This window comes from Ascaphus truei, unplaced genomic scaffold, assembly GCF_040206685.1.
Source record: "Ascaphus truei isolate aAscTru1 unplaced genomic scaffold, aAscTru1.hap1 HAP1_SCAFFOLD_112, whole genome shotgun sequence".
In the NCBI taxonomy this organism is placed as follows: Eukaryota; Metazoa; Chordata; class Amphibia; order Anura; family Ascaphidae; genus Ascaphus; species Ascaphus truei.
Genome location: NW_027453986.1, coordinates 1,012,837 through 1,026,258, shown reverse-complemented (window position 1 = coordinate 1,026,258; position 13,422 = coordinate 1,012,837).

The window sequence follows — 13,422 nt, the reverse complement described above, 5'->3', positions numbered from 1 at the left end:
ATGGGCTGAAGCGGGGAAGATAGAAAACGTGTGCCCTGTAAAGGCGAAGTCTGTGGCATTAACAGGAAGGGAGAAAAAGTACTTTCTACCCATTTTTAGGTTCCGCGGTAAAATGGCAAGTTCCTATGGAACTGAATCTCGTCTTGTGACTGGGGTTTTCCCGGTCACACAAAAATGCTGAAATTCGACTTATACAGTGTTTTTGCTTATTAAACTTGATGAATTCTCTCCTCTTGACTGTAGAATAGTGTGTTAAGCAAAGCACAATACATTTCTATGTGTAGAAGAAAAGATATACGCGATTTCACAATGTGTTCCTAGAACAGCTGTGAGCAACTTTTTTACACAATGTTAACAACACATTTGAAGCTCAATATTTCATGTTCTGAAGCGGGGAAGATAGAAAACGTGTGCCCTGTAAAGGCGAAGTCTGTGGCATTAACAGGAAGGGAGAAAAAGTACTTTCTACCCATTTTTAGGTTCAGAGGTAAAATGGCAAGTTTCTATGGAACTGCATCTCGTCTTGTGACTGTGGTTTTCCCGGTCACACAAAAATGCTGAAATTCGACTTATACAGTGTTTTTGCTTATTAAAATTGATGAATTCTCTCCTCTTGACTGTAGAATAGTGTGTAAAGCAAAGCACAATACATTCCTTTGTGTAGAAGAAAAGATATACGCGATTTCACAATGTGTTCCTAGAACAGCTGTGAGCAACTTTTTTACACAATGTTAACAACACATTTGAAGCTCAATATTTCATGGGCTGAAGCGGGGAAGATAGAAAACGTGTGCCCTGTAAAGGCGAAGTCTGTGGCATTAACAGGAAGGGAGAAAAAGTACTTTCTACCCATTTTTAGGTTCCGCGGTAAAATGGCAAGTTCCTATGGAACTGAATCTCGTCTTGTGACTGTGGTTTTCCCGGTCACACAAAAATGCTGAAATTCGACTTATACAGTGTTTTTGCTTATTAAAATTGATGAATTCTCTCCTCTTGACTGTAGAATAGTGTGTAAAGCAAAGCACAATACATTCCTATGTGTAGAAGAAAAGATATACGCGATTTCACAATGTGTTCCTAGAACAGCTGTGAGCAACTTTTTTACACAATGTTAACAACACATTTGAAGCTCAATATTTCATGGGCTGAAGCGGGGAAGATAGAAAACGTGTGCCCTGTAAAGGCGAAGTCTGTGGCATTAACAGGAAGGGAGAAAAAGTACTTTCTACCCATTTTTAGGTTCAGCGGTAAAATGGCAAGTTTCTATGGAACTGCATCTCGGCTTGTGACTGTGGTTTTCCCGGTCACACAATAATGCTGAAAATCGACTTATACAGTGTTTTTGCTTATTAAACTTGATGAATTCTCTCCTCTTGGCTGTAGAATAGTGTGTAAAGCAAAGCACAATACATTGCTATGTGTAGAAGCAAAGATATACGCGATTTCACAATGTGTTCCTAGAACAGCTGTGAGCAACTTTTTTACACAATGTTAACAACACATTTGAAGCTCAATATTTCATGGGCTGAAGCGGGGAAGATAGAAAACGTGTGCCCTGTAAAGGCGAAGTCTGTGGCATTAACAGGAAGGGAGAAAAAGTACTTTCTACCCATTTTTAGGTTCAGCGGTAAAATGGCAAGTTTCTATGGATCTGCATCTCGGCTTGTGACTGTGGTTTTCCCGGTCACACAAAAATGCTGAAATTCGACTTATACAGTGTTTTTGATTATTAAAATTGATGAATTCTCTCCTCTTGACTGTAGAATAGTGTGTAAAGCAAAGCACAATACATTCCTATGTGTAGAAGAAAAGATATACGCGATTTCACAATGTGTTCCTAGAACAGCTGTGAGCAACTTTTTTACACAATGTTAACAACACATTTGAAGCTCAATATTTCATGGGCTGAAGCGGGGAAGATAGTAAACGTGTGCCCTGTAAAGGCGAAGTCTGTGGCATTAACAGGAAGGGAGAAAAAGTACTTTCTACCCATTTTTAGGTTCAGCGGTAAAATGGCAAGTTTCTATGGAACTGCATCTCGGCTTGTGACTGTGGTTTTCCCGGTCACACAATAATGCTGAAAATCGACTTATACAGTGTATTTGCTTATTAAACTTGATGAATTCTCTCCTCTTGACTGTAGAATAGTGTGTAAAGCAAAGCACAATACATTCCTATGTGTAGAAGAAAAGATATACGGGATTTCACAATGTGTTCCTAGAACAGCTGTGAGCAACTTTTTTACACAAAGTTAACAACACATTTGAAGCTCAATATTTCATGGGCTGAAGCGGGGAAGATAGAAAACGTGTGCCCTGTAAAGGCCAAGTCTGTGGCATTAACAGGAAGGGAGAAAAAGTACTTTCTACCCATTTTTAGGTTCAGCGGTAAAATGGCAAGTTTCTATGGAACTGCATCTCGGCTTGTGACTGTGGTTTTCCCGGTCACACAATAATGCTGAAAATCGACTTATACAGTGTTTTTGCTTATTAAACTTGATGAATTCTCTCCTCTTGACTGTAGAATAGTGTGTAAAGCAAAACACAATACATTCCTATGTGTAGAAGCAAAGATATACGCGATTTCACAATGTGTTCCTAGAACAGCTGTGAGCAACTTTTTTACACCACGTTAACAACAGATTTGAAGCTCAATATTTCATGGGCTGAAGCGGGGAAGATAGAAAACGTGTGCCCTGTAAAGGCGAAGTCTGTGGCATTAACAGGAAGGGAGAAAAAGTACTTTCTACCCATTTTTAGGTTCAGCGGTAAAATGGCAAGTTTCTATGGAACTGCATCTCGTCTTGTGACTGTGGTTTTCCCGGTCACACAAAAATGCTGAAATTCGACTTATACAGTGTTTTTGCTTATTTAAACTTGATGAATTCTCTCCTCTTGACTGTAGAATAGTGTGTTTAGCAAAGCACAATACATTCCTATGTGTAGAAGAAAAGATATACGCGATTTCACAATGTGTTCCTAGAACAGCTGTGAGCAACTTTTTTACACAATGTTAACAACACATTTGAAGCTCAATATTTCATGGGCTGAAGCGGGGAAGATAGAAAACGTGTGCCCTGTAAAGGCCAAGTCTGTGGCATTAACAGGAAGGGAGAAAAAGTACTTTCTACCCATTTTTAGGTTCAGCGGTAAAATGGCAAGTTTCTATGGAACTGCATCTCGGCTTGTGACTGTGGTTTTCCCGGTCACACAAAAATGCTGAAATTCGACTTATACAGTGTTTGTGCTTATTAAACTTGATGAATTCTCTCCTCTTGACTGTAGAATAGTGTGTAAAGCAAAGCACAATACATTCCTATGTGTAGAAGCAAAGATATACGCGATTTCACAATGTGTTCCTAGAACAGCTGTGAGCAACTTTTTTACACAATGTTAACAACACATTTGAAGCTCAATATTTCATGGGCTGAAGCGGGGAAGATAGAAAACGTGTGCCCTGTAAAGGCGAAGTCTGTGGCATTAACAGGAAGGGAGAAAAAGTACTTTCTACCCATTTTTAGGTTCCGCGGTAAAATGGCAAGTTCCTATGGAACTGAATCTCGTCTTGTGACTGTGGTTTTCCCGGTCACACAAAAATGCTGAAATTCGACTTATACAGTGTTTTTGCTTATTAAACTTGATGAATTCTCTCCTCTTGACTGTAGAATAGTGTGTTAAGCAAAGCACAATACATTCCTATGTGTAGAAGAAAAGATATACGCGATTTCACAATGTGTTCCTAGAACAGCTGTGAGCAACTTTTTTACACAATGTTAACAACACATTTGAAGCTCAATATTTCATGTTCTGAAGCGGGGAAGATAGAAAACGTGTGCCCTGTAAAGGCGAAGTCTGTGGCATTAACAGGAAGGGAGAAAAAGTACTTTCTACCCATTTTTAGGTTCAGAGGTAAAATGGCAAGTTTCTATGGAACTGCATCTCGTCTTGTGACTGTGGTTTTCCCGGTCACACAAAAATGCTGAAATTCGACTTATACAGTGTTTTTGCTTATTAAAATTGATGAATTCTCTCCTCTTGACTGTAGAATAGTGTGTAAAGCAAAGCACAATACATTCCTTTGTGTAGAAGAAAAGATATACGCGATTTCACAATGTGTTCCTAGAACAGCTGTGAGCAACTTTTTTACACAATGTTAACAACACATTTGAAGCTCAATATTTCATGGGCTGAAGCGGGGAAGATTGAAAACGTGTGCCCTGTAAAGGCGAAGTCTGTGGCATTAACAGGAAGGGAGAAAAAGTACTTTCTACCCATTTTTAGGTTCAGCGGTAAAATGGCAAGTTTCTATGGAACTGCATCTCGGCTTGTGACTGTGGTTTTCCCGGTCACACAATAATGCTGAAAATCGACTTATACAGTGTTTTTGCTTATTAAACTTGATGAATTCTCTCCTCTTGGCTGTAGAATAGTGTGTAAAGCAAAGCACAATACATTCCTATGTGTAGAAGAAAAGATATACGCGATTTCACAATGTGTTCCTAGAACAGCTGTGAGCAACTTTTTTACACAAAGTTAACAACACATTTGAAGCTCAATATTTCATGGGCTGAAGCGGGGAAGATAGAAAACGTGTGCCCTGTAAAGGCGAAGTCTGTGGCATTAACAGGAAGGGAGAAAAAGTACTTTCTACCCATTTTTAGGTTCAGCGGTAAAATGGCAAGTTTCTATGGATCTGCATCTCGGCTTGTGACTGTGGTTTTCCCGGTCACACAAAAATGCTGAAATTCGACTTATACAGTGTATTTGCTTATTAAACTTGATGAATTCTCTCCTCTTGACTGTAGAATAGTGTGTAAAGCAAAGCACAATACATTCCTATGTGTAGAAGAAAAGATATACGCGATTTCACAATGTGTTCCTAGAACAGCTGTGAGCAACTTTTTTACACAAAGTTAACAACACATTTGAAGCTCAATATTTCATGGGCTGAAGCGGGGAAGATAGAAAACGTGTGCCCTGTAAAGGCGAAGTCTGTGGCATTAACAGGAAGGGAGAAAAAGTACTTTCTACCCATTTTTAGGTTCAGCGGTAAAATGGCAAGTTTCTATGGAACTGCATCTCGTCTTGTGACTGTGGTTTTCCCGGTCACACAAAAATGCTGAAATTCGACTTATACAGTGTTTTTGCTTATTAAACTTGATGAATTCTCTCCTCTTGACTGTAGAATAGTGTGTTTAGCAAAGCACAATACATTCCTATGTGTAGAAGAAAAGATATATGCGATTTCACAATGTGTTCCTAGAACAGCTGTGAGCAACTTTTTTACACAATGTTAACAACACATTTGAAGCTCAATATTTCATGGGCTGAAGCGGGGAAGATAGAAAACGTGTGCCCTGTAAAGGCCAAGTCTGTGGCATTAACAGGAAGGGAGAAAAAGTACTTTCTACCCATTTTTAGGTTCAGCGGTAAAATGGCAAGTTTCTATGGAACTGCATCTCGGCTTGTGACTGTGGTTTTCCCGGTCACACAAAAATGCTGAAATTCGACTTATACAGTGTTTGTGCTTATTAAACTTGATGAATTCTCTCCTCTTGACTGTAGAATAGTGTGTAAAGCAAAGCACAATACATTCCTATGTGTAGAAGCAAAGATATACGCGATTTCACAATGTGTTCCTAGAACAGCTGTGAGCAACTTTTTTACACAATGTTAACAACACATTTGAAGCTCAATATTTCATGGGCTGAAGCGGGGAAGATAGAAAACGTGTGCCCTGTAAAGGCGAAGTCTGTGGCATTAACAGGAAGGGAGAAAAAGTACTTTCTACCCATTTTTAGGTTCCGCGGTAAAATGGCAAGTTCCTATGGAACTGAATCTCGTCTTGTGACTGTGGTTTTCCCGGTCACACAAAAATGCTGAAATTCGACTTATACAGTGTTTTTGCTTATTAAAATTGATGAATTCTCTCCTCTTGACTGTAGAATAGTGTGTAAAGCAAAGCACAATACATTCCTATGTGTAGAAGAAAAGATATACGCGATTTCACAATGTGTTCCTAGAACAGCTGTGAGCAACTTTTTTACACAATGTTAACAACACATTTGAAGCTCAATATTTCATGGGCTGAAGCGGGGAAGATAGAAAACGTGTGCCCTGTAAAGGCGAAGTCTGTGGCATTAACAGGAAGGGAGAAAAAGTACTTTCTACCCATTTTTAGGTTCAGCGGTAAAATGGCAAGTTTCTATGGAACTGCATCTCGGCTTGTGACTGTGGTTTTCCCGGTCACACAATAATGCTGAAAATCGACTTATACAGTGTTTTTGCTTATTAAACTTGATGAATTCTCTCCTCTTGGCTGTAGAATAGTGTGTAAAGCAAAGCACAATACATTGCTATGTGTAGAAGCAAAGATATACGCGATTTCACAATGTGTTCCTAGAACAGCTGTGAGCAACTTTTTTACACAATGTTAACAACACATTTGAAGCTCAATATTTCATGGGCTGAAGCGGGGAAGATAGAAAACGTGTGCCCTGTAAAGGCGAAGTCTGTGGCATTAACAGGAAGGGAGAAAAAGTACTTTCTACCCATTTTTAGGTTCAGCGGTAAAATGGCAAGTTTCTATGGATCTGCATCTCGGCTTGTGACTGTGGTTTTCCCGGTCACACAAAAATGCTGAAATTCGACTTATACAGTGTTTTTGATTATTAAAATTGATGAATTCTCTCCTCTTGACTGTAGAATAGTGTGTAAAGCAAAGCACAATACATTCCTATGTGTAGAAGAAAAGATATACGCGATTTCACAATGTGTTCCTAGAACAGCTGTGAGCAACTTTTTTACACAATGTTAACAACACATTTGAAGCTCAATATTTCATGGGCTGAAGCGGGGAAGATAGTAAACGTGTGCCCTGTAAAGGCGAAGTCTGTGGCATTAACAGGAAGGGAGAAAAAGTACTTTCTACCCATTTTTAGGTTCAGCGGTAAAATGGCAAGTTTCTATGGAACTGCATCTCGGCTTGTGACTGTGGTTTTCCCGGTCACACAATAATGCTGAAAATCGACTTATACAGTGTATTTGCTTATTAAACTTGATGAATTCTCTCCTCTTGACTGTAGAATAGTGTGTAAAGCAAAGCACAATACATTCCTATGTGTAGAAGAAAAGATATACGGGATTTCACAATGTGTTCCTAGAACAGCTGTGAGCAACTTTTTTACACAAAGTTAACAACACATTTGAAGCTCAATATTTCATGGGCTGAAGCGGGGAAGATAGAAAACGTGTGCCCTGTAAAGGCCAAGTCTGTGGCATTAACAGGAAGGGAGAAAAAGTACTTTCTACCCATTTTTAGGTTCAGCGGTAAAATGGCAAGTTTCTATGGAACTGCATCTCGGCTTGTGACTGTGGTTTTCCCGGTCACACAATAATGCTGAAAATCGACTTATACAGTGTTTTTGCTTATTAAACTTGATGAATTCTCTCCTCTTGACTGTAGAATAGTGTGTAAAGCAAAACACAATACATTCCTATGTGTAGAAGCAAAGATATACGCGATTTCACAATGTGTTCCTAGAACAGCTGTGAGCAACTTTTTTACACAATGTTAACAACACATTTGAAGCTCAATATTTCATGGGCTGAAGCGGGGAAGATAGAAAACGTGTGCCCTGTAAAGGCGAAGTCTGTGGCATTAACAGGAAGGGAGAAAAAGTACTTTCTACCCATTTTTAGGTTCAGCGGTAAAATGGCAAGTTTCTATGGAACTGCATCTCGTCTTGTGACTGTGGTTTTCCCGGTCACACAATAATGCTGAAAATCGACTTATACAGTGTTTTTGCTTATTAAACTTGATGAATTCTCTCCTCTTGACTGTAGAATAGTGTGTAAAGCAAATCACAATACATTGCTATGTGTAGAAGCAAAGATATACGCGATTTCACAATGTGTTCCTAGAACAGCTGTGAGCAACTTTTTTACACCACGTTAACAACAGATTTGAAGCTCAATATTTCATGGGCTGAAGCGGGGAAGATAGAAAACGTGTGCCCTGTAAAGGCGAAGTCTGTGGCATTAACAGGAAGGGAGAAAAAGTACTTTCTACCCATTTTTAGGTTCAGCGGTAAAATGGCAAGTTTCTATGGAACTGCATCTCGTCTTGTGACTGTGGTTTTCCCGGTCACACAAAAATGCTGAAATTCGACTTATACAGTGTTTTTGCTTATTAAACTTGATGAATTCTCTCCTCTTGACTGTAGAATAGTGTGTTTAGCAAAGCACAATACATTCCTATGTGTAGAAGAAAAGATATACGCGATTTCACAATGTGTTCCTAGAACAGCTGTGAGCAACTTTTTTACACAATGTTAACAACACATTTGAAGCTCAATATTTCATGGGCTGAAGCGGGGAAGATAGAAAACGTGTGCCCTGTAAAGGCCAAGTCTGTGGCATTAACAGGAAGGGAGAAAAAGTACTTTCTACCCATTTTTAGGTTCAGCGGTAAAATGGCAAGTTTCTATGGAACTGCATCTCGGCTTGTGACTGTGGTTTTCCCGGTCACACAAAAATGCTGAAATTCGACTTATACAGTGTTTGTGCTTATTAAACTTGATGAATTCTCTCCTCTTGACTGTAGAATAGTGTGTAAAGCAAAGCACAATACATTCCTATGTGTAGAAGCAAAGATATACGCGATTTCACAATGTGTTCCTAGAACAGCTGTGAGCAACTTTTTTACACAATGTTAACAACACATTTGAAGCTCAATATTTCATGGGCTGAAGCGGGGAAGATAGAAAACGTGTGCCCTGTAAAGGCGAAGTCTGTGGCATTAACAGGAAGGGAGAAAAAGTACTTTCTACCCATTTTTAGGTTCCGCGGTAAAATGGCAAGTTCCTATGGAACTGAATCTCGTCTTGTGACTGGGGTTTTCCCGGTCACACAAAAATGCTGAAATTCGACTTATACAGTGTTTTTGCTTATTAAACTTGATGAATTCTCTCCTCTTGACTGTAGAATAGTGTGTTAAGCAAAGCACAATACATTCCTATGTGTAGAAGAAAAGATATACGCGATTTCACAATGTGTTCCTAGAACAGCTGTGAGCAACTTTTTTACACAATGTTAACAACACATTTGAAGCTCAATATTTCATGTTCTGAAGCGGGGAAGATAGAAAACGTGTGCCCTGTAAAGGCGAAGTCTGTGGCATTAACAGGAAGGGAGAAAAAGTACTTTCTACCCATTTTTAGGTTCAGAGGTAAAATGGCAAGTTTCTATGGAACTGCATCTCGTCTTGTGACTGTGGTTTTCCCGGTCACACAAAAATGCTGAAATTCGACTTATACAGTGTTTTTGCTTATTAAAATTGATGAATTCTCTCCTCTTGACTGTAGAATAGTGTGTAAAGCAAAGCACAATACATTCCTTTGTGTAGAAGAAAAGATATACGCGATTTCACAATGTGTTCCTAGAACAGCTGTGAGCAACTTTTTTACACAATGTTAACAACACATTTGAAGCTCAATATTTCATGGGCTGAAGCGGGGAAGATTGAAAACGTGTGCCCTGTAAAGGCGAAGTCTGTGGCATTAACAGGAAGGGAGAAAAAGTACTTTCTACCCATTTTTAGGTTCAGCGGTAAAATGGCAAGTTTCTATGGAACTGCATCTCGGCTTGTGACTGTGGTTTTCCCGGTCACACAATAATGCTGAAAATCGACTTATACAGTGTTTTTGCTTATTAAACTTGATGAATTCTCTCCTCTTGGCTGTAGAATAGTGTGTAAAGCAAAGCACAATACATTGCTATGTGTAGAAGCAAAGATATACGCGATTTCACAATGTGTTCCTAGAACAGCTGTGAGCAACTTTTTTACACCACGTTAACAACACATTTGAAGCTCAATATTTCATGGGCTGAAGCGGGGAAGATAGAAAACGTGTGCCCTGTAAAGGCGAAGTCTGTGGCATTAACAGGAAGGGAGAAAAAGTACTTTCTACCCATTTTTAGGTTCAGCGGTAAAATGGCAAGTTTCTATGGATCTGCATCTCGGCTTGTGACTGTGGTTTTCCCGGTCACACAAAAATGCTGAAATTCGACTTATACAGTGTATTTGCTTATTAAACTTGATGAATTCTCTCCTCTTGACTGTAGAATAGTGTGTAAAGCAAAGCACAATACATTCCTATGTGTAGAAGAAAAGATATACGCGATTTCACAATGTGTTCCTAGAACAGCTGTGAGCAACTTTTTTACACAATGTTAACAACACATTTGAAGCTCAATATTTCATGGGCTGAAGCGGGCAAGATAGAAAACGTGTGCCCTGTAAAGGCCAAGTCTGTGGCATTAACAGGAAGGGAGAAAAAGTACTTTCTACCCATTTTTAGGTTCAGCGGTAAAATGGCAAGTTTCTATGGAACTGCATCTCGGCTTGTGACTGTGGTTTCCCGGTCACACAAAAATGCTGAAATTCGACTTATACAGTGTTTGTGCTTATTAAACTTGATGAATTCTCTCCTCTTGACTGTAGAATAGTGTGTAAAGCAAAGCACAATACATTCCTATGTGTAGAAGCAAAGATATACGCGATTTCACAATGTGTTCCTAGAACAGCTGTGAGCAACTTTTTTACACAATGTTAACAACACATTTGAAGCTCAATATTTCATGGGCTGAAGCGGGGAAGATAGAAAACGTGTGCCCTGTAAAGGCGAAGTCTGTGGCATTAACAGGAAGGGAGAAAAAGTACTTTCTACCCATTTTTAGGTTCAGCGGTAAAATGGCAAGTTTCTATGGATCTGCATCTCGGCTTGTGACTGTGGTTTTCCCGGTCACACAAAAATGCTGAAATTCGACTTATACAGTGTATTTGCTTATTAAACTTGATGAATTCTCTCCTCTTGACTGTAGAATAGTGTGTAAAGCAAAGCACAATACATTCCTATGTGTAGAAGAAAAGATATACGCGATTTCACAATGTGTTCCTAGAACAGCTGTGAGCAACTTTTTTACACAATGTTAACAACACATTTGAAGCTCAATATTTCATGGGCTGAAGCGGGCAAGATAGAAAACGTGTGCCCTGTAAAGGCCAAGTCTGTGGCATTAACAGGAAGGGAGAAAAAGTACTTTCTACCCATTTTTAGGTTCAGCGGTAAAATGGCAAGTTTCTATGGAACTGCATCTCGGCTTGTGACTGTGGTTTCCCGGTCACACAAAAATGCTGAAATTCGACTTATACAGTGTTTGTGCTTATTAAACTTGATGAATTCTCTCCTCTTGACTGTAGAATAGTGTGTAAAGCAAAGCACAATACATTCCTATGTGTAGAAGCAAAGATATACGCGATTTCACAATGTGTTCCTAGAACAGCTGTGAGCAACTTTTTTACACAATGTTAACAACACATTTGAAGCTCAATATTTCATGGGCTGAAGCGGGGAAGATAGAAAACGTGTGCCCTGTAAAGGCCAAGTCTGTGGCATTAACAGGAAGGGAGAAAAAGTACTTTCTACCCATTTCTAGGTTCAGCGGTAAAATGGCAAGTTTCTATGGAACTGCATCTCAGCTTGTGACTGTGGTTTTCCCGGTCACACAAAAATGCTGAAATTCGACTTATACAGTGTTTTTGCTTATTAAAATTGATGAATTCTCTCCTCTTGACTGTAGAATAGTGTGTAAAGCAAAGCACAATACATTCCTTTGTGTAGAAGAAAAGATATACGCGATTTCACAATGTGTTCCTAGAACAGCTGTGAGCAACTTTTTTACACCACGTTAACAACACATTTGAAGCTCAATATTTCATGGGCTGAAGCGGGGAAGATAGAAAACGTGTGCCCTGTAAAGGCGAAGTCTGTGGCATTAACAGGAAGGGAGAAAAAGTACTTTCTACCCATTTTTAGGTTCAGCGGTAAAATGGCAAGTTTCTATGGATCTGCATCTCCGCTTGTGACTGTGGTTTTCCCGGTCACACAAAAATGCTGAAATTCGACTTATACAGTGTATTTGCTTATTAAACTTGATGAATTCTCTCCTCTTGACTGTAGAATAGTGTGTAAAGCAAAGCACAATACATTCCTATGTGTAGAAGAAAAGATATACGCGATTTCACAATGTGTTCCTAGAACAGCTGTGAGCAACTTTTTTACACAAAGTTAACAACACATTTGAAGCTCAATATTTCATGGGCTGAAGCGGGGAAGATAGAAAACGTGTGCCCTGTAAAGGCGAAGTCTGTGGCATTAACAGGAAGGGAGAAAAGGTACTTTCTACCCATTTTTAGGTTCAGCGGTAAAATGGCAAGTTTCTATGGAACTGCATCTCGGCTTGTGACTGTGGTTTTCCCGGTCACACAAAAATGCTGAAATTCGACTTATACAGTGTTTTTGCTTATTAAACTTGATGAATTCTCTCCTCTTGACTGTAGAATAGTGTGTTAAGCAAAGCACAATACATTCCTATGTGTAGAAGAAAAGATATACGCGATTTCACAATGTGTTCCTAGAACAGCTGTGAGCAACTTTTTTACACAATGTTAACAACACATTTGAAGCTCAATATTTCATGGGCTGAAGCGGGGAAGATAGAAAACGTGTGCCCTGTAAAGGCCAAGTCTGTGGCATTAACAGGAAGGGAGAAAAAGTACTTTCTACCCATTTTTAGGTTCAGCGGTAAAATGGCAAGTTTCTATGGAACTGCATCTCGGCTTGTGACTGTGGTTTCCCGGTCACACAAAAATGCTGAAATTCGACTTATACAGTGTTTGTGCTTATTAAACTTGATGAATTCTCTCCTCTTGACTGTAGAATAGTGTGTAAAGCAAAGCACAATACATTCCTATGTGTAGAAGCAAAGATATACGCGTTTTCACAATGTGTTCCTAGAACAGCTGTGAGCAACTTTTTTACACAATGTTAACAACACATTTGAAGCTCAATATTTCATGGGCTGAAGCGGGGAAGATAGAAAACGTGTGCCCTGTAAAGGCCAAGTCTGTGGCATTAACAGGAAGGGAGAAAAAGTACTTTCTACCCATTTTTAGGTTCAGCGGTAAAATGGCAAGTTTCTATGGAACTGCATCTCGGCTTGTGACTGTGGTTTTCCCGGTCACACAAAAATGCTGAAATTCGACTTATACAGTGTTTTTGCTTATTAAACTTGATGAATTCTCTCCTCTTGACTGTAGAATAGTGTGTTAAGCAAAGCACAATACATTCCTATGTGTAGAAGAAAAGATATAAGCGATTTCACAATGTGTTCCTAGAACAGCTGTGAGCAACTTTTTTACACAATGTTAACAACACATTTGAAGCTCAATATTTCATGGGCTGAAGCGGGGAAGATAGAAAACGTGTGCCCTGTAAAGGCCAAGTCTGTGGCATTAACAGGAAGGGAGAAAAAGTACTTTCTACCCATTTTTAGGTTCAGCGGTAAAATGGCAAGTTTC